At 45.2% G+C, this 27146-nt stretch overlaps 1 protein-coding gene and 1 long non-coding RNA gene across 8 annotated transcripts in view; one reads left to right on the forward strand and one right to left on the reverse strand.

Annotated features, from left to right (window-relative positions):
- Window positions 1-12291, reverse strand: part of LOC106505915 (uncharacterized) — a 189642-nt gene extending 177351 nt beyond the window's left edge. For all 7 annotated transcript variants that reach the window (XR_014827366.1, XR_014827363.1, XR_014827365.1 and 4 more), the window contains exons 1-2: window positions 12003-12291; window positions 8193-8341 (exon numbers count right to left, since the gene is read on the reverse strand). This is a non-coding gene — a long non-coding RNA (uncharacterized LOC106505915). The remainder of the gene's footprint in view (window positions 1-8192; window positions 8342-12002) is intronic.
- The window catches only part of DHX37 (DEAH-box helicase 37), a 978033-nt gene that overhangs the window by 179536 nt on the left and 771351 nt on the right, over window positions 1-27146 (forward strand). The gene's annotated exons all lie outside the window — the stretch shown is intronic.

Consider the following 27146-nt stretch of genomic DNA (forward strand, 5'->3'; position numbering starts at 1 on the left):
AAACACCTTGCGAGGTAGACCTGGTCGGCCTTGATCATGGCTACATCCACATGGCCTGGCACTGAGCCTTAAACAGAGGAAGCCCTGGAGACTCCCACACGGCAGAAGAAGAAACCAAGGCTGAGGAGTTAGGTGGCTTGTTCAGAGTTGGAGACCCCAGGTGGTCCTCAGCAGCAGGCTGCACACCTAAGTGGGAAGGTACACACAGAGCATTTAGGTCACCGGCCTCGCCCGGGCCAGGCTGGGCTCTTTCCATCACTTAAGGGATGGGGCATAGAAATACCCCAGCTCTGTTAGCAGCAGGTTCCCAGTACACATGCACAAGGTCAGGAGCTCAGAAGGTCCCATCAGAGGGCAGACACCGTGACCTCAGAAATTTCCACCCCAATCCTGGCCAACTTTAGCACTTCGACTAGACTAGCTTTGGTGGTACCCAACGTCCTCACATGGATGCCCATGAGCTAGACACTGAAACCTGTGAAGATGTTACATCTTTTTTTTTTTTTTTTTGCTATTTCTTGGGCTGCTCACGCGGCACATGGAGGTTCCCAGGCTAGGGGTCCAATCGGAGCTGTAGCCACCAGCCTACACCAGAGCCACAGTAACGTGGGATCCGAGCCATGTCTGCAGCCTACACCACAGCTCACGGCAACGCCAGATCGTTAACCCACTAAGCAAGGGCAGGGACCGAACCCGCAACCTCATGGTTCCTAGTCGGATTCGTTAACCACTGTGCCACGACGGGAACTCCGATGTTACATCCTTTGGCAAAAAGCTCTTTGTTAATGGATTTAAGGTGAGGTACCTTAACCTAGGGAGATTATTCTGGATTAAACCCCTGTACTCCATATCATCATGTGAACCTTTGAAAGTGGAAGAGGAAGGCCAAGGAGTCAGACGGAGATGCAACAGCTATAGAGGCAGAAGAGATTGGAAGCATGGAGGGGCCACCACACAATGACTGGCCTTTAAGACGGAGGAAGGGGACTCTGAGCCAAGGCATGTGGGCGTCCTCCAGAAGCTGGGGACAGTGGACAGTTAGCCATCACCTCGAGAAACAACCTGACTGGGGCAAAAAATTTATTCTCCCCTAAAGCCTCCAGAAAGAATGCAGTGCTGCTGGAGTTCCCTGGTGGCCTGGAGTGTTAAGGAGGCGGTGTTATCACTGCCATGGCTCGGGCCACTACTGTGGCCCGGGTTCAATACTGAGTCCAGGAACTTCCTCATACTGCTGATGAGACCCAAAAAAAATTTTTTTTTTAATTAGAAGAGGAGTTCCCATCTTGGCTCAGCTGTAACAGACCCAACAAGCATCCATGAGGACACAGGTTAAATCCCTGGCCTCGATCAGTGGGTTAAGGATCCAGCATTGCCGAGAGCTGTGGTGTAGGTCGCAGACATGCCTCGGATCTGGAGTTGCTATGGCTGTAGCATAGGCTGGCAGCTGCAGCTCCAATTCCGCCCCTAGCCTTGGAACTTCCATGTGTTGCTGGTATGGCCCTAAAAGACAAAAATAAATAAATATATAAAAAATAAATAAAAGAATGCAGCACTGCCAACACCTGGTTGAGACTCACAGTGGACTTCTGACCTACTGAATGAACTGTGAGGCAGGAAATTTGTGTTGTTTCAAGGCATAAAGTCTATGGTCATTTGTTATGGCAGGGACAAAGGACTAAGACAGATTTAGAGGGAATATCATGTTTTGCCTAGATGATAGGGCTTGTCCATATTTGGGGAGACTCGTAAATCGATAAGGGTACACTTGTAAAGAGAAAGGCAGGGGTTGCAACAGATGGCCTCAAGGAGGAGCTGCAACCTGCTTGGTAGGCCAGGAACATTAAAAATAGACAGTGTAGGAGTTCCCATCGTGGCTCAGTGGTTTACGAATCTGACTAGGAACCATGAGGTTGTGGGTTCGATTCCCTGGCCTTGCTCAGTGGGTTACAGATCCAGTGTTACCATGAGCTGTGTGTAGGTCGAAGATGTGGCTTGGATCTGGCATTGCTGTGGCTCTGGAGTAGGCCAGCGGCCACAGCTCCGATTCGACCCCTAGCCTGGGAACCTCCATATGCCGCAAGAACAGCCCTAGAAAAGGCAAAAAGACCACCACCACCAACAACAAAATAGACAGTGTAGGAGTTCCCACTGTGGTGCAGTGGGTTAACAATCCAACTGCGGAGTTCCAACCCCCAGCTCCCACCCAGCACAGTGGGTTAAAGTATCCAGTGCTGCCGAAACTGTGGCTTGGATTCAATCCCTGGTTGCGGAACTTCCATATACCAGGGGTGTGTCCATTAAAAAAAAAAAAAAATAGCGCATTAGCTTCCCTGCTTCCCTGTCATGAATGCATTGCAGCAGATGGGCCGTCCTGCCCTTGGACATGTCCCAGGCACAGGCATAGGTATGATTAACTAGAACATCAGAAGAAATCACCTAGGTGAAGGGAGCCTTCTACGTCTCACGTGAGCCCAGCCCTCCTGACCTGCTCTTTCTGGAAATCACAAGCCAGGAGCCCAACAAACACAAGCAGAGCCATGAGTTCTGGTTCAGAATGTGTTTCCCTAATAACTGGGGCAAAAGGGAAGGCTGGGGTGAACTTCAGGGAATGAGAAAGAGCTTGGAGGCCACTTCTGTGGCTTCTCATCACTACCATCTAGGTATCCTCCCCCTGCTGATGGAAAAGTCCTCTAATTTCTCTCTGAGAAGCCACCCTGACTTGACTCAGGCCACTGGTTTGACTGGAGCCCACCTGTTCTAGGTGTGGACACGTGACCAGGATTACCAATCAGAGTATCCCTTCCTCTGGGTTTACAGTCATTGGTTCAGCCAGAAAATTCTGATGCCCTCTGTGGAAGCTCATTAGTACTGCTTCATTTCATTCTATAATTCTTAAAATGGAATGTGAAATTCTGCCAGAATATTTATTTCTGGACTCATTTACTCAAAAGTTACATTTTTTCTTTTTAGGGCCACTCCTGCAGCATATGGAAGTTTCCAGGCTAAGGGGTCAAATGAGAGCTACAGCTGCAGGTCAACACCACAGCCACAACAACGCCAGATGCGAGCCACGTCTGTGAGCTACACCATGGCTCACAGCAACACCAGATTCTTAACCCACAGAGTGAGGCCAGGGATCGAACCTGCGTCCTCATGGATCCCAGTCAGATTTGTTTCTGCTACGCCACAACGGGAACTCCCAGTTTTCTGTGTATGGTGGTGGATGTCAAGTTTCCTTTTTAGATGAACTTATATGCTTCTTAGGTTTTTTTTTGTTTTGTTTTGTTTTTTTAAGTGAGTTGACCTAAAGACAAATTGTAATTGAATGGTTATGTACAGGGTGCATATCACGGTTAAGCTCATAAAGATGGCCCACCGTTAATACGGCATAAAAACGAAATCAACAAAATGGTGGATGGTTGGCATTAGAGAAACACAAAACAAACCACATCAGTGTATCTGAAACAATAAATCACCTCTAATGACAGGCAAGTGGAGGAAACCTTTTCCAGAATTAGACAAATGCCTCTAGGGGTCCTAACTTTCCATGCTCACTATACTTTTATTTGCTCTGTCACCCTTCTTATAGTGTCAACAATCCCACGTGCTTTATTTCTGGTCAACGTCCTAGACTACTTCTAAACTCACTCTTCACGCAACAAATATGCATTGACCACAGAGAGGCCATGTGGCCAGCCCCAGGCTGCACAGGTTGTTCGGGGGTAACTGGCATTGGCATCCACGTAGCCTGAATTTGGTCCTCCTTCTTTGCCTCCTTACGGACACTGCTGAAGGTTTCTCGAGGCACAATCAGATTAGGTACCGATATTTTTTTTTCTTTCTACAGCCACACCTGCAGAATATGGAAGTTCCTGGGCCACGGGTTGAATTGGAGCTGCAGTTGCCAGCCCACACCACAGTCACAGCAACACCAAATCCGAGCCACATCTGCGACCTACACCGCAGCTTGTGGCAATGCCGGATCCTTCACCCATTGAGCGAGGCCAGGGATGGAACCACATCCTCACCGACACTATGTCGGTTTCCTGACCCACTGAGGCACAAGGGGAACTCCTGACACCAGTGTTTAACTTGAAACCAATGACATGTTTTTGAACAAGAAATTGAATTCCCCCTGAAACTAGCACTTCTCTAAACCAAACCGAAATAGCAATGTAACCACCGTGTGAGCAGAAAATTCACAAGATACAAAAATGGCTCTCAAACATACGAAAAAGTGTTCAGGCTCACTCTAACTACATGAAAATCAAAACAAGGCTGATACCATTTCTCACCCAAAAGACTGGCAAAAATTAAAAAGCATGCCAACACATCCTGCTGGCGAGGCTGCAGGGAAACGGGTATTCCTAGGTGGCTGGTGAGAGTCCCGCCTGGCACAGCTCTTCTGCGGAGAAACTTGACAACCCTTCAGAAAACTTCATAGGCACTTATGTTTTGACCCAGAAGTCCCACTTCTAGGAAGACACTCTGAAGATATTCCTCTAAATATGTAAAAATGCATGTGTATGTGTTCGCTCCTTAGAGCACTATTTGTAGCTGCAAAATATCGGAAATAAAAAAATATCCTTGGGGAGTTCCCGTCGTGGCACAGTGGTTAACGAATCCGACTAGGAACCATGAGGTTGCGGGTTCGGTCCCTGCCCTTGCTCAGTGGGTTAAGGATCCAGCGTTGCCATGAGCTGTGGTGTAGGTTGCAGACGCGGCTCGGATCCCATGTTGCTGTGGCTCTGACGTAGGCCGGTGGCTACAGCTCTGATTCAACCCCTAGCCTGGGAACCTCCATATGCCGCGGGAGCAGCCCAAGAAATAGCAACAACAACAACAACAAAAAGACAAAAAGAGAAAAAAAAAAAATATCCTTGGAAGTTTCCGTTGTGTTCTCATTCTCAGCAGTAAACGAGCTCGACTAGGAACCATGAGGATGCCGGTTCGATCCCAGGCCTCACTCAGTGAGGTTACATATCTGGTGTTGCCATGAGCTGTGGTGTAGGTCACAGATGTGGCTTAGATCCTGCGTTGCTGTGGCTGTGGTGTAGGCTCTGATTCAACCCCTAGCCTGGGAACCTCCATATGCCATGGGCACAACCCTAAAAAGACAAAAAATAAATAAATAAACAAAAGGGAGTGGGGGAAAGAATGAGAGACTGAAATGGATGACTTTCCACCTACACTGTCACGGGTACAAAAGAGGATTTATAACTCACTCTCCTTCCTGTCAGAAGGAAGGTCTAAGAAAATGCACGTGTATCTGCTAATTGGTGCAAAATAATTATAGGAAGGAGAAACCAGAAACTAAAAAGATTGGGGATGGCATGGAAAGATGTGCAAATAAAGAGATGGGAAAGGGGGTGGATAGGGATGGAAAAGGGAGGCACACCTCCCTGAGCAGACAATTTATATAACTTTGACTCAGAACCACAGCAGAGTTTCAGATATCCTAATAGGAAACACAAGATTTTTTGAAAATCGGGATGTGGGAGAAGAAACCACAATGGTATAAATAAACATTAAAGGTAATAGTGAATCGAACGATATTACAAATGAATAACAGAGCCATCCTAAAGGAAACAAGGAAGAAAAGATCTAGCCTGAGTAACTTTAGAAACTGTCTTCTGACTGGACAGTGTAAGGCTTGAAGACAACTGGCAATTCTGAAACCACTTACACTAGGATTGAAGAAATGCTTAAACATTGACGAGATCATGAGAACCAAGTTTCTCACCGTCAGAAAAAGAAGTTAAAAATAAGGGAAAACATATAAATCATGTTTGAGAGGGAGAGATGGTAAAATAGATATAGATAGATAGGTAGATGATGGATGGATGGATGGATGGGTGGGTGGATGATGGATGAATGCATGGGTGGATAATGGATGGATGATGGATGGATAGATACGGATGGATGTGTTATACATGGATACAAGGGTTAGTGTGCATATGTGTACATTTCCTAGCTCTCTGCACTAAGTCGGCTGAAGCACAATGATACCTCAGAAGCAACCAGCACATCTAGAGCTGAGACCTTGAGATGGAAATGTAGGGCTAGGCAACATGTCTTAAAACCCCCGGTGCAGCACCAGAATATTCTCTATTTGAAGTGAGTGGACACACAGCCAGCCAGACTTGAGAGTGAAACATTCAGACTGAATCTTCTGAGTAAACCTTTATATTCTCCTTGCATTTCAAACACAGAAAAGGCAATTATAGGAAAGGCAAATCTTAAGCTTCCTTTCATTATAGACACAGTTTAGTACATCTTCCAAATACCAACTCATCAAGAAATCTCAGGCTGTGTCCTTTGTCTTGATTCATGTGACACATTCCTCTGGGAATTCCAGGAGGTTTACTCTTGAGTCCCAGCATACCTCAAGCAAAATGTAAGACAAATTCTGTCTGAAAGCTTATATGGAAAGTCATAAACATCAGCGGCCAAGGCCTCAATTTTGTCCCTGAACCAGCTGACCACAAAATGCTATATCAGAATCCAGAGACATGTTATGAAGCTGCAGGGACGTGTATTGATAGATGCTCTGTGCCCAGACAAGCCAGCCTCCCTCTGTTTAATCTCAAAATTCAACCTAGGAACATCAATCTTTTTCCCTTCAGTGGGTGTTACAACCGACGACCATGTACCGAATGAGAAACGAAGCTGTATTCAGTCTAGTGTTTCCCGAAATTGCTTTCAGCGCTCCATGGCAGCAGGGGGATCCTTTGAGAAGAGTGCAAGAGCTTTGTGAGGCCCAGTTGAAACAATGGTCTCGTCACTACTCTCACTCGGAGCCCCAGAGAGAACTCAGGGCAGTTTTGGAAAGACAGCCAGAGCCCGTGATTTGCACCAGGCAGAGAGGAGCTTGGGGGTGAAGATCTCCTGTCCTGCCAAGATACCCAGGCAATGGGGGAGGCCCAGAGAGAGCTTCAAGGACCACACTTATGACCTTCCAAAATTCAACAGTTCACCACCAGCCCTGATTCTCAGTGGCCAATAATCTCCTCTCCAGCTGTTTATATCTGTCATTTCAAGAACTGTTATAGGAGTTATAACTCATAGGGTTAAGAACCTAACTAGTATCCATGAGGATGAGGGTTCGATCCCTGGCCTCACTCAGTAGGTTAAGGATCCGGCGCTGCTGTGAGCTGTGGCATAGGTTGCAGATGTGGCCCAGATCTGGTTTTACCCTGGCTGTGCGGTAGGCCTCAACTGCAGCTCCAATTTAACCCCTGACCCGGGAACTTCCATATGCCACAGGTGCAGCCATATGAAAAAAAAGAAAAGAAAACATAAGCTCTATACGGTCATGTCACTGTATTTATATTGGTCCCCTTTCTGGCCCAGTCCCTTCCTTTAGATTTAAAATGTATTTGTGTGCACGAACATGATTTGTCCTTCGGTATTATGCCAAAGGCTTCCTGACATCAGAAAGTTTTTTTTGTTTTGTTTTGTTTTTTCTCTTCTAGAATATACGTCTCCCAAGCACCATACAAAATCTCATGCCTCCAACTGCTGGCCGACCTCAGGATGAACAAATCAGTGATGAACAGGTGGCAGTCACGTGGGTACTGTCCAATATTCTTGTTCGGCTTGGACAGATGCCCTGATGAAAACACTGTGTCCAACCACAACTTGCTGAGCGGAGAAATTTCCTGGGCCCCACCGCGGCCAAGGGTGCCAACCTCTGCAGGTGGACCAAGGAGTCGATGGCACCACCCATCCTAACATCACTGATGACGCAGTGACCACACGGTTGTATTTGGGAAAGAGCCTTCAAGACTCCCTTCTGATAGGCCCACGGACATCTTAAAGCAACCTCTGTGAAGAGACTGAACCTTCTGGATGGGAGCTAGGCTCCTCTTTTGAACAGGAGTTCCCATCGCAGGACACATTCTGACATCCCTGAAAAGCAGAGCCAATTTTCCCACGATGCTTGGTCTCCCTAACCCATTTCCACCATGTAAAGTAGAATCCTGTACTTTGGATCAGCTCAGGCAAATCATGTACCTCATATGGGCTTCTGATGGCCAGTGAAAATTAGCCTTATATGTTTGCTTTAAGTTTTAAAACAGACATTCATCTCAGAAATACAACTTTCCTCCAAAGGACAAATGGAAGCCCCTAAGTATGGCTAACATTGAATATGGGCAGTCCATTAGTTTTGAGTATAAACAATGACTCACCTCTGGATTGTGAATTTGAATGCCTCACAAAACATTGGTTTCTTCCAGGAGGGCGACCTCTGCTCTGAGGATGTGACATGTCACAGGAAGAGAGTTCACAGTAAGAGCAATCTGTCTATGATGTCAGTGGCCTTCTTGGTCTTCTATGGCTAAGTGAGAGGATGAAGGAAAGAAAAAGTAAGATGTCTAGTTAGATCAAAAAGCAGTTTACAAATGATGTAAAGGAGTTCCCACTGTGGCACAAGGGGATCGGCAGCATCTCTGCAGCACCAAGATGTAGATCCAATCCTGGTCTGACACAATGGGTTAAAGGATCTGGCATTGCTGCCTCTTAAGTGTAGGTCACAACTGTAGCTCAGATCTTATCCCTGGCCCAGGAAATCCACAGGCCACAGGGCGGCCAGAATGAGGTAGAGAAATCAGAGCTGCATTTCCTTAGCAATGTCATATATATGTGAAAGAAGTTTGTTCTGTAATTTGTCAGCAAATGACTCTCCATGGAACAAGAGTCATGTAGCGACATCCTTGGAGAGAGCCTGCCGCCTGTGAGTGTAAGGTGGAATTTGCACAAGTGATAACTTGCATGTGGCTAAAATGTATTCCAAAGGTCTTTTACATCTTTCTCCCTCTGTGCAGAGTTCACTTTCTGTGAGGACCCTGGACCCACACATCACTTCCTTTTAACTCTCGTGCCCCTTCTCTATCCTCCGGTCAATCTGCCACAGAGTTCAGGTCTCTGCCCATTTAGACTCTGCTGGGATCCACTAAAGACTGAGGAGCACAAGAGTTTGGCCAAAGTCAGCCTATTTTGATCACAGGAATTAACTTGGGAGCCCCAGATGTCCCATAGGGAAGGGAAACTCGCTCTAAGGAAGAAACTTGATGCTAACACAAGAAGCTGAGAGACCAAGACTGGAGCAGCTTTCTGAGCCATCCAGATGAGCCCACACCAGAAGGGAGACAAACCCACCCCCTGCACCTGCAGCCTGCTCCCAGGCCCTGGGGTGAAGAGCAGGCCTCCCCAGGGTAAGTGTATCCTCCCCCCTGCCATCTAAGACCCGGGATCCAGGCTTCCAGGAGCCCCGCCCCGGAATCAAATATTGCATCTCATAGGCCAGATCGATATCATGTGACCATCCCTTTCTGCAAGGGTGTCTGGGAAAGGTGGTGTTTTTAATCTAAGCTGGGCATTCTGGGCTGCAAACACAATGAGAGTTCTCAAAGTGAAGAAGAGAGGAAAATGGTTACAGGTAAAGTAATAGTTGGGCACACTAATAAACAGCCCTACAAGGAGGTAATTGCCCAAAGAAATAAAAAACAAAAACCTTTAGAGTTTTAAATGACTGTGTACCCACCCCCGAGAGCAAGGCTAGAAATAGAGAGAAATGGATAAGGACAACTTTGCTTTTCATTGTATGCTTTTCTGGATAATAGATGTTTGATTCTAAATAAACCACACGGAGTCCCATGAGCTGAGGTTGTTTAGCAATACTTCCATTCAACATGCGTTTCCTCACCCCTACTCCATTGTGATAATTACACTTGGCATATTTGTTCCAGTTATGCAGCTATTTCCTCTGATATAGACTCCTGGTTGAATTAAAATAGAATCTCTCAATGTATTTTTCTCTATGCAGTCTCCTTATTCTTGAATAAGAATATCTATCTGCACTGGAAGCAGGGGGTGGGACGGTGTAGAAAAGTGATGAAGAAAGAACTTTCTTAAAACGAGGACCGTTTTATGCGTTGTGTTGGCCCAGTTGTGGAGTGATTCTTGCAAAGAGCAGATAGCAGAAGATTTATGTTTCACCTGACCTTGGCACCTTTGTTTCTGTAATGGAAGCACTTGCTTAACGGATAAATTACAGGGACAGTACATGCTCCAGTTTGTTTAAACAGCTTGTTAAAATCCATTCTTCTCATATGACATGGAGCTCAATTTCTAAAGTCTGTAAGTATGGAACCAAAATTACTCCTGAAAACCACCTTAAATTGCCCATAAAGAGGAGAACAATTCTACCTCCTAACAAGTCCAGAATAGCCAGCTTTTTCTCCAGTGTTGTGTCAGACTATTGTTTCTTTGACCCATCTCTAGATGGAGTGAGATAAGGCACACTGAAAAAAATAAAAATAGGAGTTCGCTGGTAGTCAACGATTAAGGATCCAGCATTGCCACTGCTGTGGCTCAGGTCACTCCTGTGGCAAGTGTTTGATCTCCTGGCCCAGGAACTTCCATGTGCTGTGGGCACGGCCAATAAATAAATAAATAGTTCCTGTTATGGCTCAGTGGTAACAAACCCGACTAGCATCCAAGAGGACTCAGGTTCCATCCCTGGCCTCACTCACTGGGTTAAGGATCCAGCGTTGTCATGAGCCTTGGTATAAGTCACAGATACGGCGGGGATCTGGCATTGCTGTGGCTATGGCCTAGACCAGCAGCTACAGCTCTGACTGGACCCCTAGCCTGGGAACTACCATACACTGTGGCCCTAAAAAGCAAATAAATAAATTGATAAAATTTAAAAAACAAACCTACACATACACAGGCACACAAAGTGTACATACACACACAGAAACGGAAACTTGTCTCAAGACAAGTTCAAATTTCAAATTTCAATATTGATAGGAGAATTTCAAATTTCAAGGAAGGTGGATTTCTTTGGCATTCCAGATTGGGCATAATGACTTCTGAAAAGCAAATGCAACTTTTAACATCATTTGGCAGTGTGCCTCTGTCTTCACTACAGCGCAGGCAGCAAGAAAACACATTTTCCGCATTTTCTCCTCATGCAGCCGCACCCCAGGGCACTGGTGGAAGCTGTGCACTGCAGCTGCGGTCCCTGCGGAGTCCCTGGCCTGTCCCCAGGGCCACAGGAGCCTGTGCTGGGGGAGAAAAGGTGTTTGATGCCAGCTGCTCACGGTTCCTGCAGACCAATCTTCCCGCCCCACCCGCGGAGGCCGCGCAGTGACCCCGGGCCCCAAGTGTACAGAATGAAAATAACAGGTCACTATACCAGCTGGTCTGCCATGAACGCTCCAGGCGCTGGGCTGTGCAGTGTTTCCATTAAATCCCCTCCACTCCATTCCCCTTGTGGAGAGGGGACTGGGATGAAAGGCTTCAGGTATGAGACACCCCAGAAGTCCAGTTCTCTTCTAGAGACTCTACCCCTCGTCCTAGACACAGTGTCTCTGAGCCTGAAAAGCCTGCAACTCCCAAAGCACATCGGACCTAATCTGGGGTGTCAAGGGAGTCCCAGATTTCTGCCAAGCTGTAGCTGCTTTGTGAGCGCGCCGTCCCCGGAGATCTAAGATCAGCTCTAGGACCTGGGGTTGGGCAGAAGGGATGCAAAAAGCCAGGCTATGCGCCTGAGCTCCCTAGTTTACAAGCTGAGGGTACACATGGGGGATAGAATGCAATCCTATGCTTTGCAGAAAGAGGGCTCACATAACCTGCTCCCTCTTCCTGGCTCTTAAGTGCCACAAAGTGTCCGCTGTGGGATGGGGAAACCGGCCTGGGGTACAGTAAGCGCTCTCTTTCAGCCAAGCCCCCCTCTTCACTTCAGGGAAACAGAACATGGCCTGATTTCAGATGTTTCAAATGGTTTCAGGTAGAGTTTCTGAGGATGCCGGAAGGGACAAATTGACCAGTTCCCTACATGGTTGCCCCAGGGTCTGCCCAGCCAGGGAAGGGGTTCCCGGCAGAGGCGCTGCTGGTGGCGGAGGCGTCCTCGCCAGATTTCCCCAACAAACCCCAAGTTCAAACTACCCACGCCCCTCGGCCCGCACAACAGACGCCGACGCCTGACTTACCTCGGCTCAGCAGCGCACAGCCCCGGGGCCCTGTGTTTGGAGGGCATCCTGCAGCGGTTGGGTTCACGCCATCCGCCCGCGGCCCCCGCCGCTGCCCCAGACCCTGGAATGACCCGGGCGCCGAACTGGGCGGGTCCAGCTGCGTCTCAAAAGGTCGCGCCGGTCTCCGCATGGTGGTCGTCGCCCCGGCGGCTCCACTGCTGCCAGCTGCCCGAGCTTTGGATACTCACAACTTTTGTCCTGCCTCTGCGGCTCCGGGTGCTCATGGACCCCTAGCTCCGTCAAGACTGAGGCCCCGCCCCACCGACCTAGGCCACGCCCCTCCCCTAACCAGGCCCCGCCCACTTGGGCCCCGCCCTGGCCGTGACCCGGCCCCGCCCCGAGGTGCTGGTTGAGAAAGGGCGCTCAACACAAGAGCGCATCCCTGGAGGCCGCTGGAAACTTAGGGAGAGAAAGAAAACAGGAGCGAGGAGCAGTTTCTGTAAGAGGCCCTGAGAAATTCGCTTCTCTCACGCTAAACCCTATGTTATTCACCTTCTTGCCTTACCTCTCTGCATCGTAGCCCTGGTGAGTTCTGATCCAGTTCACCAGTCACTTCTGGAGACGTGGGTGAGGATGGTGGACACTCTGCCTTTGAGATGTTTGGAATTAGAGTGGGGTAAAGATATAAATGTGTGTGTGTTAAAGCTGTTTCCTTAGTAGTTGAGGTTGGAGAAAAAGTCATTGTACGTGACAGCCTGGAGAGCAGCTCACAAAACTCTTCCACCCAAAAAGGTTAACTTACTGTTTCATAAAAATACTGATTCTGATAGTTCCAGGTGCAAGCAGAGGATTCAGTTTTAAACGAATTGTATTAATTCCCCAGTTCTCCACTTCATGTGACACTGTAGACAAGACCCAGAGGAGAAGACGCTCGGGCGGAGCTGGGCTGCCTCCCATAGCAGCAGGGACTATTGTTTTTTGCAGCCCAAAGGGCTGGAGAAATCTTTTTTCTTTTCCATTATGGTTTATTATAAGATACTGGATATAGTTCTCTGTGCTGTACAGTATATGACCTTGTTTTTATTCCATCCTCTGTGAAATGGTTTATGTCTGCTAATCCCAAACTCCCAGTCCATTGCTTCCCCCACGTCTCCTGACCCACCGCCAGAGAACAACAGCAAGTCTGTTCTCTGTGTCTGTGAGTCTGTTTCTATTTCTTGATAAGTTCACTTGTGTCCTATTTTAGATTCCACGTAAGTATATGGTATTTGCCTTTTTCTGACTTACTTTACTTAGTATGAAAACTTCTAAGTCCATCCATGTAGCTTCAAATGACATTATTTCATTCTTCTTTATGGCTGAGTAGTACACACACACACACACACACACACACACACACACACACCCCACATCCTTTTTATTCATTCACCTGTTGATGGACATTTAGGTTGTTTCCATGTCTTGGCTATTGTAAATTGTGCTGCTGTAAATGTAAGGGTCCATGTGTCTTTTCAAATTATAGTTTTTGAAGAATTGTAAAAATCATATTAACTATTTAAGCTTCTCAAGATCAGTGGGAAATAAAACACATTCTGCTGTTCCTAGCTGAGGAATTGGCTGATTGACCCTCCTTCCTCCTGTCAGAAAATATAGTTTTGTTTTCCTTATTTTTCCTTCCTCCTGTCAGAAAATATAGTTTTGTTTTCCTTATTTGGCTGCATTGGTCCATTACACCAGGTGTCTTTTTTTGTTTTGTTTTGTTTTGTTTTGTTTTTTTGTTTTTTTAGGGCCACACCTTCAGCATATGGGAAGTTCTCAGGCTATGGGTCGAATCTGAATTGCAGCTGCTGGCCTACACTGCAACCACAGCAACATCAGATCCAAGCCACACCTGTGACCTATGCCACAGCTCATGGCAACAACGAATTCTTAACCCACTGAGCAAGCCCAGGGATTGAACCCAAGTCCTCATGGATACTAGTCGGGTTCATTACCTCTGAGCCATGATGGGAACTCCACACCAGATGTCTTGATGACCTGTGTTGACTCACCTTCCTGGGTCAAAACCTCCTCCTTCTGTAGCCAAAAGGTGGCCTCCATATACTGGCACCAGTTAAGTCTCAGAGACAGAGTTTGGGGTGAAGCAGAAAGAACAACTTTATTGCTTTACCAGGCAAAGGAGGCCACAGCAGGCTAACGCACTCAAAACTGTGTCTTTCCCTGAGAGGGGACAGCAAGGGGTTTTATAGGTTTACCTTGAAAAAACAGGGCTGTTGACAAGAATTAGGGTGCCTGCCTTCTTCTCCCCCCGTAGATCATTTCAAGTCATCAAGGCTGGAGTCAGAGGGTCCGGTCATGTTTTCTGGTGGTCTTTGGGGTTATCGCATCTTGACCTTCTCTCTGCAGTGAAGGTTGCTCCCAAAAGGAAGGGGGTGTGGGGAGTGTTTCAAAGGGAAAGAAAACACCAGGTGCCATTAACTCTAACCAGAAAGCAAGCATTAGTAAAAGAGAGCAATGAAGCAAGGAAGAAACCATTTGTGAAAAGCTGGTTAGAGTAAGTTCGTGGACCAAGGCAGGATGTAACATCATGGAGACAGTTTTAACTCATTTTTAGTTGTATCAGTATTTCCTAATCATTCATTCTTGACTCAGTCTTTTGAGACTGAGGGGAGGCCTGGGAGGCTAAAGGAAAAGCCTTTTCTTTCAAAGTGCAAGGATAACGGGGGCTTGTACACAATTTCACTCCCTTAAACAAAAGAAGACACATTGATATGTCACTGATACTGATCAGCACGGGAAAGCACCCCCGAAGAAGTTAGCACAGATTGACATTGACCTTGAGGTCAGCCTTTGTGGATATCACCATGCCCACAGGGGAGCTCACCCAGCTTCCCTGGATAAGGATGAAGGGAATTTTTGCCCATGCCATTTCCTTTTATAATTGGTGCCCAGTCACCCACTTTTGGTCCTCAACCTGTTTCCCCTTGGTCACTGCTGGAAGCAGAGGTTTAGGCAGACTGTCAGCAGCCTGGATTGTCTACGAACAACCTCCCACTCCGGGTTCAACAGTTAACATCGGTGGTTCATTGGTAGAATTCTAGCCTACTGCTCTGGGTTCAGCCCCAGAAAACCACCCATTTAGTGTCCAAATTTGCAAAATAGCGCTCAGATTTGGTTACAAAAGGAGTTAATTCATCACACTGACATTCTCTTATTCAATTTGCACACATTATAGTAAAAACCTCCACTCCTATGCTCCTTCCTTCTGAGCTGGTTTTACAAGTATTAATCCACTTAATCCTCACAACAACCCCATCAGGTGACTATTATTGCTAATCCTTTTTGAAGGGGAGGGAACCCAGACACCGAGGTGTTTAGTTTATAGAAACCAGTAATTCCAAGACTTGGAATTCACAATCCTGGCAATCTGACTGTTGAGTTCACATTTCAAACTGTCTCACCTGTCTGTCTCTCCACATCTTTCCTTAAAAAGACGGTATCTGAGTTGGAAAAAATGCTCTCCCCATGTTTTCCTTTATTCTCACATGCACTGAATTCTTCTGGCTACCAGGTGTGTGGGTTTTTCCCATAAAGAAATTCTCCAGGTTTCTGAAGACACCAAGTAGATGTCCTTGTCCACTGGAAAAAAAACAAACAAACAAACTTAAAGTCAAGAGTTGTGTTTTATATAGCAGACAAAACTGAGGACTTAAGCTGGGGAGGCAGCCTCTCGGATGGCTCTGCGGGACTGCCCTGAAGAGGTAAGGGAGGAACCAGTATATATAGCAGTTTTTGCATTAAAAATTAGGTAGTTGGAACATCAAAAGATTACTGTGAATTAAAGCAAAACCAGACATTCTGAGTTAATGAATTTAGTGCTTTTCTATGTATAGGAAGATGCAAGAGGCTGGCTCATTGAAATCCTTCCTTTGAAATGTACCTTAACTATTTGGGGCCAGTATCCTGTTTTGCTCCATCCTGAATCACCTCAGGGGCTGCTGCGGTAGCTGATGATGGTTAGCGGCTGCAGCTTCCTTTAGTCACTGCTACGGCAAGTGACATTTTTCTTTTTTAAAAAAATTACTCAGTTCCCATTGTGGCTCAGTGGAAATGAATCTGACTAGTATCCACGAGGACGTAGGTTCAATCCCTGGCCTCTCTCAGTGGGTTAACAGTCCGGCGTTGCTGTGAGCTGTGGTGTAGGCCGGCAGCTACAGCTCCGATTGGATCCCCTAGCCTGGGAACCTCCATATGCCACGGGTGCTGCTGTAATAAAAAAAAAAAATTATGTATGTACACATAGCCATTCTTTTTCAGATTCCTTTCCCAAGGCAGGTGACATTTTTCATCCATGCCTATGATTCTGTTCGATTCTGACACGATCTGCCTGGGAATAACATCACAGACCACATGGAAAGGGCTCAGGCCCACAGGACCACCCTCTTCCCCTTCGAGATGCTAATCGCCACCGAGTCCTCCCTGGCTCTCTTTTTCTTGTGTCTGTAAACTAAGTGACTAGCCCCAGACCATCTCCAAGTACCTGTGAGTTCTAAAATTTTAATCTCTTTGGAGTTCCCCATCGTGGCTCAGTGGTTAAGGAATCCGACTAGGAACCATGAGGTTGCGGGTTAGACCCCTAGCCTGGGAACCTCCATATGCCACAGAATCGGCCCTAGAAATGCCAAACAGACAAAAAAAAAAAAAATTTATCTCTTTAAGTTGAATTCATCTGGTCTTTAAGGATTAAAGCATTGGATTCTCCTAGCAGCAAACTTGACTTGGTGACAATTACTTGGAGGGAGCAGTTGGTATCCTCTGGTCCCTTTAAACAAAACACCTCCCTTAATCCAGCAGAAACTCCACCAGATGTTATTATTTGGCCCATTTTACAGGTAAGATAGCCAAGGCCCATGGAGGTTTAGTCACTTGCCCAAAGGCACATGCTAGACATTGACTGAGCAAAACTTGGAACCCAAGTCTGAATGCCAACACCTGTAATCTTTCTTCTTTCTTTCTTTCCTTTTTTTTTTTTTTTTTTTTTTTTTGTCTTTTGTCCTTTTAGGGCTGCACCCTCAGCATATGGAGGTTCCCAGGCTAGGGGTTTGATTGGAGCTGTTGCCGCCAGCCTACGCCAGAGCCATAGCAACACCAGATCCGAGCCACATCTGTGACCTACACCACAGCTCCCGGCAACGCCGGATCCTTAACCCACTGAGCGAGGCCAGGGATCGAACCCAAAACCACATGGTTCCTAGTCGGATTGTTTCCACTGCGCCACAACAGGAACTCTGGTAATCTTGTTACTTCCCAAACTGAGAGGGAGAAGAATGGCCTTTCACTAAGACTTTGTGAGAGGAAATTTGACACACTACATGCATTTTCAGATTTCACCATATTTGTAAAATGTTCACCCATGTAGACATCATAAGACCAAGATGTTTGAATTGAGGAGAAATGAACCAGCTGAGACTTTGACATGTAGCAAGGCTCCCAGTCCCCATGTCAAGCTCCTGCTTTTGCAAGTAGACAGAGTCATAATAAGAAAATTCAGGGGAGTTCCTGTCGTGGCGCGGTGGATAACGAATCCAACTGGGAACCATGAGGTTGCGGGTTCGGTCCCTGCCCTTGCTCAGTGGGTTAACGATCCGGCGTTGCCGTGAGCTGTGGTGTAGGTTGCAGACGCTGCTCGGATCCTGCGTTGCTGTGGCTCTGGCGTAGGCCGGTAGCTACAGCTCCGATTGGACCCCTAGCCTGGGAACCTCCATATGCCGCAGGAGCAGCCCAAAGAAATAGCAAAAACAGACAAAAAAAAAAAAAAAAAAGAAAATTCAGTGCTAGTCTGTCTGCCCAGCATCCACTTGCCTCTTGCATAGAGGCAGGACTGTATATAATAATTCTCATTAGTACTAAATCCAATCAGGTCATTGCCATCTGATCAGTATGGCCAGATAATGCAATTCGTAAGTCCTGGACATGTGACTCAGAACACGATTGATTTAATTAGATAGATGAATTATACTTTATCAGGGCCTTTGTAAATGAGACCCATTGCTTTTAGTTTTTCCATAATAAAAAGAGGTGTGATGCTCTGGTGGACATGTCTATGTAATTTAAATGAGTGTTTGAGGAGTTCTCATGGTAGCTCAGCGGGTTAGGGATCTGACATGTCTCTGTGAGGATGCGGGTTCGATCCCTGGCCTTGCTCAGTGGGTTAAGGATCTGGCACTGCCACAAGGTGTGGCACAGGACACAGATGCAGCTTGGATCTGGTGTTGCTGTGGCAGGGCATGGGTCTGCAGCTCTGATTCGACCCCTAGCTGGAAACTTCCATATGCTGTAGATACAGCCATAAAAAGAAAAACAAAAAATGAGTGTTTGAACTCGTAAGCCATAAATTCAATCCTATGGTATTTCTTCAAGTCACATACACATTTACCGTCACCCTGACCACAGACATGAATCATAATGGAAATCCAGACCCCCACAGTGGGGATGGGTAAACCTAGAGCAATCGTATGTCTTCCTGCCAAGATTTTGTCCTCTCTCATCTCCACTGGCTGTGGTCTGGGGATTTCTGGATATTTGACAGCTTCTATTTTCACAGACATGGAATAGGAACTCTGAGACTGGGACCACTCTGGAGACGTCTTCTGCAATCCTGCAGAATGGAGCAAAAGCCTCAAACTTAAAGGTCCCAGGCCCTACCAAAAAGACCGGAGAAACCTTTTTCCTTGTAGTGCCCTGGGTTTCTTCTTTTCATGGGAACCATTTCTTAATTTTAACATTGTTGACCATCAGGAGAGGCTGAGAAGTTTCCAAAACCATCGACTCTTGTTTCCATTTTTTTTTAAGAGTTCTCCCCTCGGTTAGTCTCTTTCCTCACACATTACATTATAAGCTGCACCTTTCACACTTTGCTTAGGAATTTCCTCAGCTAGGTCACCGAGATCATTAGGCAGATTTTCTACTTTCCGTATCACTGCAAGGGATAGTGTTGCTAAGTTTCTGTCACAACATAACAAGACGCTCCCTCTTCCAGATTTTACTCAGTTCCTCACTTATGTGTGTGAGCCTGTGTGTTTTTAGAGCTGTACCTGTTGCCTATGGAAGGGGGCGAATTGGAGCTACAGTGACCCGCCTACACCACAGCCACAGCAACGCTGGATCCTTAACCCACTGAGCGGGGCCAGGGATCGAACCCACATCCTCATGGATACTACTCAGGTTCATTATGCTGAGCCACAATGGGAACTCCCTTGCTTATTTTTGAACCCCTACTGCCATTGTTCTCAGAGTCCGGAACCAGATTTCTACAGCAGCCCACGCAGGACGTCTAAGCTTTCTCTAACAAACTTCAGAATCCTCACAAACTCTGTCCATTGCTCAAGGGTAGAGTTCTTAGGTTTTGGTTGGGGCTTCATTCCACTTACAGGGATGAAAGTACTCATTTTGTTATTGTTTCATGGAAACAGAGAATAGAGTATTGGCGCCATGGTCTGAGAGGAGGGGAAAATCGATTTGGTCATGGAGTACAAAGTTTTATTTATGCAAGATGTGAATAAGTTTGAGGGACTGTAATGTACAAGAGTTCAACTATAGCTACCAATACTGTATTATGCACTGGGAATTTTGCCAAGAGTAGACTTTAAGTGTTTCCATTATCAAAGAAAGAAAAAAGAAAAAGAAAAGAAAAGAAAAAGGAGGGGAAGGAAAGAAGGAGAGAATGAAGGGGAAAGGAAGGAAGAAACCAAGGAGGGAGGGAGGAAGGAATGAAGGGAGGAAGAGGAGAAGGAGGAAGGAAGGAATTGATGAATATATGAAGCGAATAAATAGTTTGATTATGGTGATTATCTCACAGTTTTTAGATATATATAAAAACATCACCTTAGATATGCACTTTTTTTTGTTAATTATACTTCCATTGAGATGGGGGGAAAGTTCTCCAAATTGCAAAGGCTTAAAGCAACAGTCACTTATCACGTCATCCTTTCTGTGGGACAGCTTGATGGGTGGCCTATGGCCTGAGAGCTTTGATGAGTCTGAAGCCAAGTTGTGGTCCAGGGTTCCAGTCATCCCAAGACCTGATTGAAGAAGATCTGCCATCTCACAAGCTGCCATGCCCTCAGCTGCCCAGTGCCAAATCTCACGTTGCAAGGAACTGATGCCTCTGGCCAACAGCCCGTGAGGACTTGCCAACAGGCGAGAACAATTAAAACTTGGCTGAATATAGAGCTTGAACATCATACTTGGACGAAGGTGTGTTGATTTGGGCCCAGGAAGGAAGCGAGGCTCCCTGAGGTTTTTGAAACAAATGAAATGCAAGAAAATGACGCTTTGGAATCGAAAACATAAGCAGGAGAGTTCCTGGGGTCTTTCCTACAGATGTCCCAGAGCTGCCACCCCTTCAGGGCTGGGAGGAGTGCTGGTCACTGCCTTATCCCCTATCATAGAAATGCACAAAGGATAAAAGAAGCTTTCCCTAATGTATTAACAGTCAGGGTCCCCGTAGAAAATTATGTACATTCAAACCGAGTAATTTGAAGATGGTTAAATAAAGGCATCCTTTAAAAGACAGGAGCCAGAGTTCCTGTTGTAGCTCTGCACATTAAGAACCCATCATAGTCTCCTTGAGGTTGTAGGTTCAATCTCTGGTCTTCCTCAGTGGGTTAAGGATCTGGCTTTGCTGTTGCTGTGGCTGTTGCATAGGTCTGCAGCTGCAGCTCCAATTCAACCCCTTGCCGGGGGACTTCCGGATGCCACAGGTTTGGCCAGAAAAAGAACAAAAACAAAACTGGTTAAAAGACAGGAGCCATGTTGAACACAACCAAGTAACTATAGATCCCAGGGCTAGTGAGAGCAGGGAGTTTATATATCTCCTGGTGGAAGACATTTTCACACGTTGGAGCATAAGGAAGCCGTGCTGGCTTGTGTGTGCTTTGGCCTGAACGTCGAGTTAGAACAGCCCATCCTGTGGCCTGTTTATCATACATTGTACCTCTGCTTTAACCATGCAAGAAAAGAATGCATTTACCAGATTATTTAGAACGTCCACTTTGAAGATAGGGATAAATGCCTCCCTTGCTGTGACATCAAAACCAGGATGCCTTGGAAGATAAGGTGACCAAGAGTTCTTCTCTGGCGCAGCAGGTTAAGGATCCAGTGTTGTGACTGCCATGCTGCAGCAACTCAGGTCATTGCTGTGGCGTAGGTTTGATACCTGTCCCAGGAACTTCCATGTGCTTCAGGTGTGGCAAAAAATAGTAATAATAATAATAAGTTTCTTTCCCACATGCTAAGGTCATGGTCATGCTGACCCACTGTGTATGTGCTAACTCTGTTGAAAACTTGAAGGACTGCCCCCCCACCCCCTTATGCTGGCTGTTCTTTTTTCTCATAAGGCACAAAACTGTGCTGAAAGAACAAAATAATGCCATTTGCAGCAACATGGATGGAACTAGAAATTCTCATACTAAGTGAAGTAAGTCAGAAGGAGAAAGACAAATACCATATGATATCGCTTATTTCTGGAATTTAATGTACAGCACAAGTGAACCTGTCTGCAGAAAAGAAACAAACTCATGGACATGGAGAACAGACTGGTTGCCAAGGGTTTGGGGAGGGAGTGGGATGGACTGGGAATCTGGGGTTAGTAGAAGCAAACTTGCTCTTGGGGTGGATAAGCAATGAGATCCTGCTGTACAGCACAGGGAAATACATCTGACCACTTGTGATGGGACATTGATGAGGAATAATGTGAGAAAAAGAATGTATATACATATATGTATGACTGGGTCACTTTGCTGTACAGCAGAAATTGACGGAACATTGTAAATCAACTCCAATAAAAAATTAGAAGAAAAATACCCTTCTAAAGTATTAAAAAATACCCTTCTAAGTATTTAAAAAAAAAAAGAAAAAATCTGTGCTGAAAACCATGCTTCTCTGGAGCTACTGAGAGGCTTCTCCTAGGCTATAGTTCTTAGCAAGATCCTGAATAAAATGAAACTCGTAACTTTCGTGCTGTGTGTTTTTCTTTCAGCTGACATCACCTGTGCCTCTAGAAGAAGAGAATGAGTGGTTTCTAGAACCAGGAATCAATGGCTACAGGGATGGGGCCATTGGATAGAAGCTGTCAGCAGAAGGACGCAGGACACTCCCAGTGACCTGAAGGGAGGGAACCAGGAAAAACAGCTCCAATGGTCTTTCGCCATTCACCTTGAATGCTGAAACCTCGTGTGCTTCTTCTGGAGTGAGGCATGTAGAGGGGCTGCCAGCTAGAGAACAGAATCCTCAAGTGCTCCAGGAGCAACTGACATGCCTGCACCCGGAGCCACCTCCATCTCACCCCGACTCCCTGGCACCAGGAGACTCTGAAAGTAAAAAATCAAGAGAGTCCACAAAGGTCAGTCTCTGGTTTCCTCTACATCAGGTTCTTTGACCTATTTTTATTTTATTTATTTTTTTTTTTTAAATCGTGGTTTGAGATAGCCATCGTCCACTTTTAAAAAATACATACAGATCCCGTTTCCTCCATAAGTGTTGCCTTTGGGATATAGCTCAAGGGGAAATCTGGGTATATTGATATAAGCCAAGTGTTTTTTATCAACTTTCTTTTAAATTCTTTTTTCCCCTTCTTTTTACAGCCGCGCCTGCAGCATATGGAAGTTCCCAGGCTAGTGGTTGAATCAGAGCTGCAGCTGCTGGCCTATGCCACAGCCACAGCAACTCAGGATCCAAGCTGCATCTGCAATCTATGCCAGAGCTCATGGCAACAACCTATGCCACAGCTCAGGGCAATACCGGATCCTTAACCCACTGAGTGAGGCCAGGGATCGAACCCACATCCTCATGGATACCACCGAGCTACAATGGGAACTCCTTCATCACCTTTTAAGGAAGACATAAGAGGACTTTGAGATTAATGTGTGAATAATGTTCTCTTTAGCAGCTTGGTGACTGCTCCCGAAACTGAGTAGTAGTGATCGGAATTAGATTTTTTTTTTTTTTAATTTTATGACCACACCCATGGTATACGGAAATTCCCCAGCCAGGGATTGAATCCGAGCCTCAGATGCAGCAACATCGATCCTTTAACCCACTGTGCCGGGCCTGGGATTGAACCCCCACACCTCCACAGGAACGGGTGTTGGTACAGTCAGATTCTTAACCCACTGGGCCATAGCAGGAACCCTGAGGATTTAGCTATTTTAATGGATTAAAATTTCTATGCAGATCTCCTCCGGGAAGACAAACTGATAAAATGCCTGCTTCTTCATGGTGCATATTGTTTTTTCACAGAATATTCTGGGGTTTTGCCTTTCAACAGACTAAAACAAAGACCTGTTTTTAAAAAGAAAAAAAAAGTTTTTTTTTTTCTTCTTTTTTGCTATCCAGAGCTTTTAAAGAAAAAGAAGAGACCTCTGTAACACAAGCACTGATAAACTGGGTCCACGTGTCCTTGGGGAATAACCCTCCATTGAGATAAATAAGAAGGGATGCTTGTAATAGTATCATCAGTAGGGGATGTGCTGGGAAATTCATTTGAAATCTCCAAATGCTTTCACAGAGGCTGGGATCAGATTCTGGGCAACCAACCGTCTGTCTCATTTTAATTTATTTAAAAAAAAAAATCATTCCACCAACCCAGAAAGCCCTCTTAAGGCTCTGGATGTGTGCTTCCTGTATTCCATTCTAGGCTCCTGCAAGCTTACTTGCTGCCATGTTCAATTGTAATGATGCTTGGATTAGAGATACCATGTTAGTCTCGAGGGAGCCTATGTGCTCAGTAAGATGAATCACTCCCCAGCCGGGCCCAACTTTGACAAGACTTTAAGTGCGAACGCTTACATGTGGAGAATTAATAAACACTGTGATGCTTATTCACATGACCAAAAAGATTCCCTTTCTTCCTTCTCAGTGTTCGCGGTCCACAGTGTTATGTTTGCTCACAGATCATGAGCTATAAAAGTCTAGCCGGATATTGACACTTTGATTGGAGCGGAACAGGATTTAAAAGCTGGCTTGTGCAAGCATGGGAAATGTACAGCTGAAATGTTAGGTTTGCCTTGCAGGTTCAACAGCAGGGGTGGTATTTTCTGTTAATTTTAAAAAGAAGAATAAGATTCATCAAAATTCAATCCCAGTGGCCGAAGGATGTGCCCGTGACATAAAATGCCTTTGGGCTTCTCTTTGAAAAGAACCTAGATATTAAAGAAAGTCCTGTCCCCAGGGACCTCCTCCCCAACACGTTCCCCCCAGGTAGATTCTACCAGACATTTTGTTTTCTTTGCTCTGGACCTTTATTTTTTTAGCCATCGTTTTTTTGTTTTGTTTTGTTTTTTGTTTTGTCTTTTTAGGGCTGCTCTTGTACTATATGGAGGTTCCCAGGCTAGGGGTCAAATGGGAGCTATAGCTGCTGGCCTGCACCACAGCCACAGAAATGCCAGTTCTGAGCCACGTCTGTGACCTACACCACATCCATCATGGCAACGCTGGATCCTTAACCCATTGAGCAAGGCCAGGGATCAAACCTGCATCCTCATGCATGCTAGTCAGATTCATCTCTGCTGAGCTATGATAGGAACTCCTAACCATCTTTTAAATTGAAGTATAGTTCATTTACCATGCTGTGTTTGTTTCAGGTATATAGCAAAAGTGATTCAGATATATATACACACATACATGTATATATATTCTTTTTCATGTTCTTTTCTGTTATAGGTTATTGCAAAATATTGAACATAGTTCCCTTTGCTCTGCAGTAGGTCCTTGTTGGTTATAACGTGTGTATGTTATTCCCAAACTCCTAACTTATCCCTCCCTCATGCCTGCTGTCCATTTTGGCAACCATAAGTTTGCTTTCTATGTCTGTGAGTCTCTTTCTGTTTTGCAAATAAGTTCGTTTGTATCATTTTTCAGATTCCACGTATAAGTGATATCATATGATACTTGTCTTTCTGTAACTAGTTTCACTGGTGTGATCATCGCTAGGTCCACCCATATTGCTCCAGATGGCATTATTTCATTCTTTTTGTGGCTGAGGAGTATTTCATTGTATATATGTACCACATCTTCTTAATCCATTCATCTGTTGATGGACATTTAGGTTGCTCCTGTGACTTACCTATTGTAAATAGTGCTGCAATGAACACTGGGGAGTATCTTTTTTAATTAGAGTAGAATTTTCTCCAGATATATGCCCAGGAGTGGGATTGCTGGGTCATATGATAACTCTATTTTTAATTCTTTAAGGAACCACCATGCTGTTCTCCATAGCAGTTAACACCAATTTACATTCCCACCAACAGTGTAGGAGGGTTCCCTTTTCTCCACACCCTCTCCCGCATTTACTATTTGTAGACTTTTTAATGATGGCCATTCTGACTGGTGTGAGGTGGTCCCTCACTGTAGTTTTGATTTGCTTTTCTCTAATAATTAGCCATATTGAGCATCTTTTCATGTGGCTCTTGCCCGTCCGTATGTCTTTGGAGAAATGTCTATGTAGGTCTTCTGCCCTTTTTTTGATCAGGTTTTTTTTTTTTTTTAATATTAAGCTGTATGGGTTGTTTGTATATTTTGGAAACTCATCTCTTGTCGGTAGCATCATTTACAGGTATCTTCTCCCATTCTCGAAGTTGTCTTTTCATTTTGTTTATGGTTTCCCTTGCTGTGCAAAATGAGACCAGCTTTATTATGGTTGTTGGTGTTAATCCCAAGAAAAGTGGAAGAATGGGTGGAGAGCATGGGAAACCCGCCGCAGGGGTCTAGAAGCCACCAACACCGTTTTAGGTTTTCTGCCACCACCACTTTCTCTTGCCTTCTCCCCTTCCTTCCCACAACCTGGCTCTTGGCTTGGCCTCAGCCTGTGTAGCTTTCTCTTCTGTCAGCATGTCACCTAAACATTATTTCACACACTATACATGTACTATGTTTTAGCAAAAACCACTCTCCTTACTGAGATGGCCTGCTGTTACAGGGATCTTGAGCATGTGCCCTCCATCTGTAAAACAAACTCGTTGGATAAAGAGACGCTCCAGATTGCGTCCAGCATGAGCCCTCTATTATCCTAACTTAGAAGTCAATCATCCGAGGCTCTATAAAGTGAAGATAGTCTTTATTTTGCCATGTTTTCAGATATAAGGGGTAATGCTATGAATAACCTTATTGTCAGTTTTAAGCTTCCAAGTCTCTACTTTGGAAGCTGTTGCAAGTTCCCCACTCTCTCCAAAGAAATGTCTTAGTTAGTGGGGACAATGGAAGGACAATGGATATGGAAGGGGAGTAAAGAGAAAAAAAGACAACCCCTCTACCCCCTGCAAGTTGGGGCCAAACAGGGTTGCCTGATGCCCGATGACAGAGTGCCAGATTTAGGAAAGAAAATACTGGGCCCTCAGTTCATTTTGAATTTCAGATAAATAACAAACAATTTTAGGGTAAGTATATCCCGTGTGATATTTGGGATATACTTATACTAAAACAAAAGTTGTTTTTATGAAATTCAAATTTAACTAGCTGCCCTATATCTTACCTGGCAATCCTAGTCGAGGATTTAACTAAAGAGTTTACAAAATTTGCATGCTTAGTAATATCTAGTTTCCTTTTATTCATTTAGTATGCCTTGCAGAAGTCATTTATTTTCTAGTCTGTAATACATCGCCAAGTATGAAATACACTCCTGTTTCTTTAAGACAAATATTTATGGGGGAAAATCCAACTACTTTACATCATGCACGGATGGGAAATGATTTTAAAATAGCTTTGTAGGAAAAATATGTAGTGTTGCTCATGTAAATACAATATGCTGTATAGTCTATACAAGGAAATAGTTCTGGATTTGAAGTAATAGCCAACTAGTGCTGAAAAATTATAAAGTCACATGGTTAAAAGAAATCTATCACATCAGTGAATATTACTCGAATACAGCAGAAGTACCACAAATGTGCTAGTAAATTGAACCTGTTCCTTATATGCATCATTATGAAAACAAATGCCAGTATGTATGGTAGTTCATAGACTACTGGTCACTAAAAAGCAAGGTGCACTATAAAATAAATGACATTAGCATAAATTTCTGTGCCGTACTTGGAGTTATGGTAAATCAAGCAACAAAACAGCAAAAACAGAAATTTTGAATGAATTCTCACCAACGTTGTCAGATTAATG

The sequence above is a fragment of the Sus scrofa genome, chromosome 14 (genome assembly GCF_054392235.1).
Source record: "Sus scrofa isolate SSC_HxYL_T2T_F1_AM1 chromosome 14, Sscrofa_HxYL_maternal_Yorkshire_Landrace_v2.0, whole genome shotgun sequence".
Lineage (NCBI taxonomy): Eukaryota > Metazoa > Chordata > Mammalia > Artiodactyla > Suidae > Sus > Sus scrofa.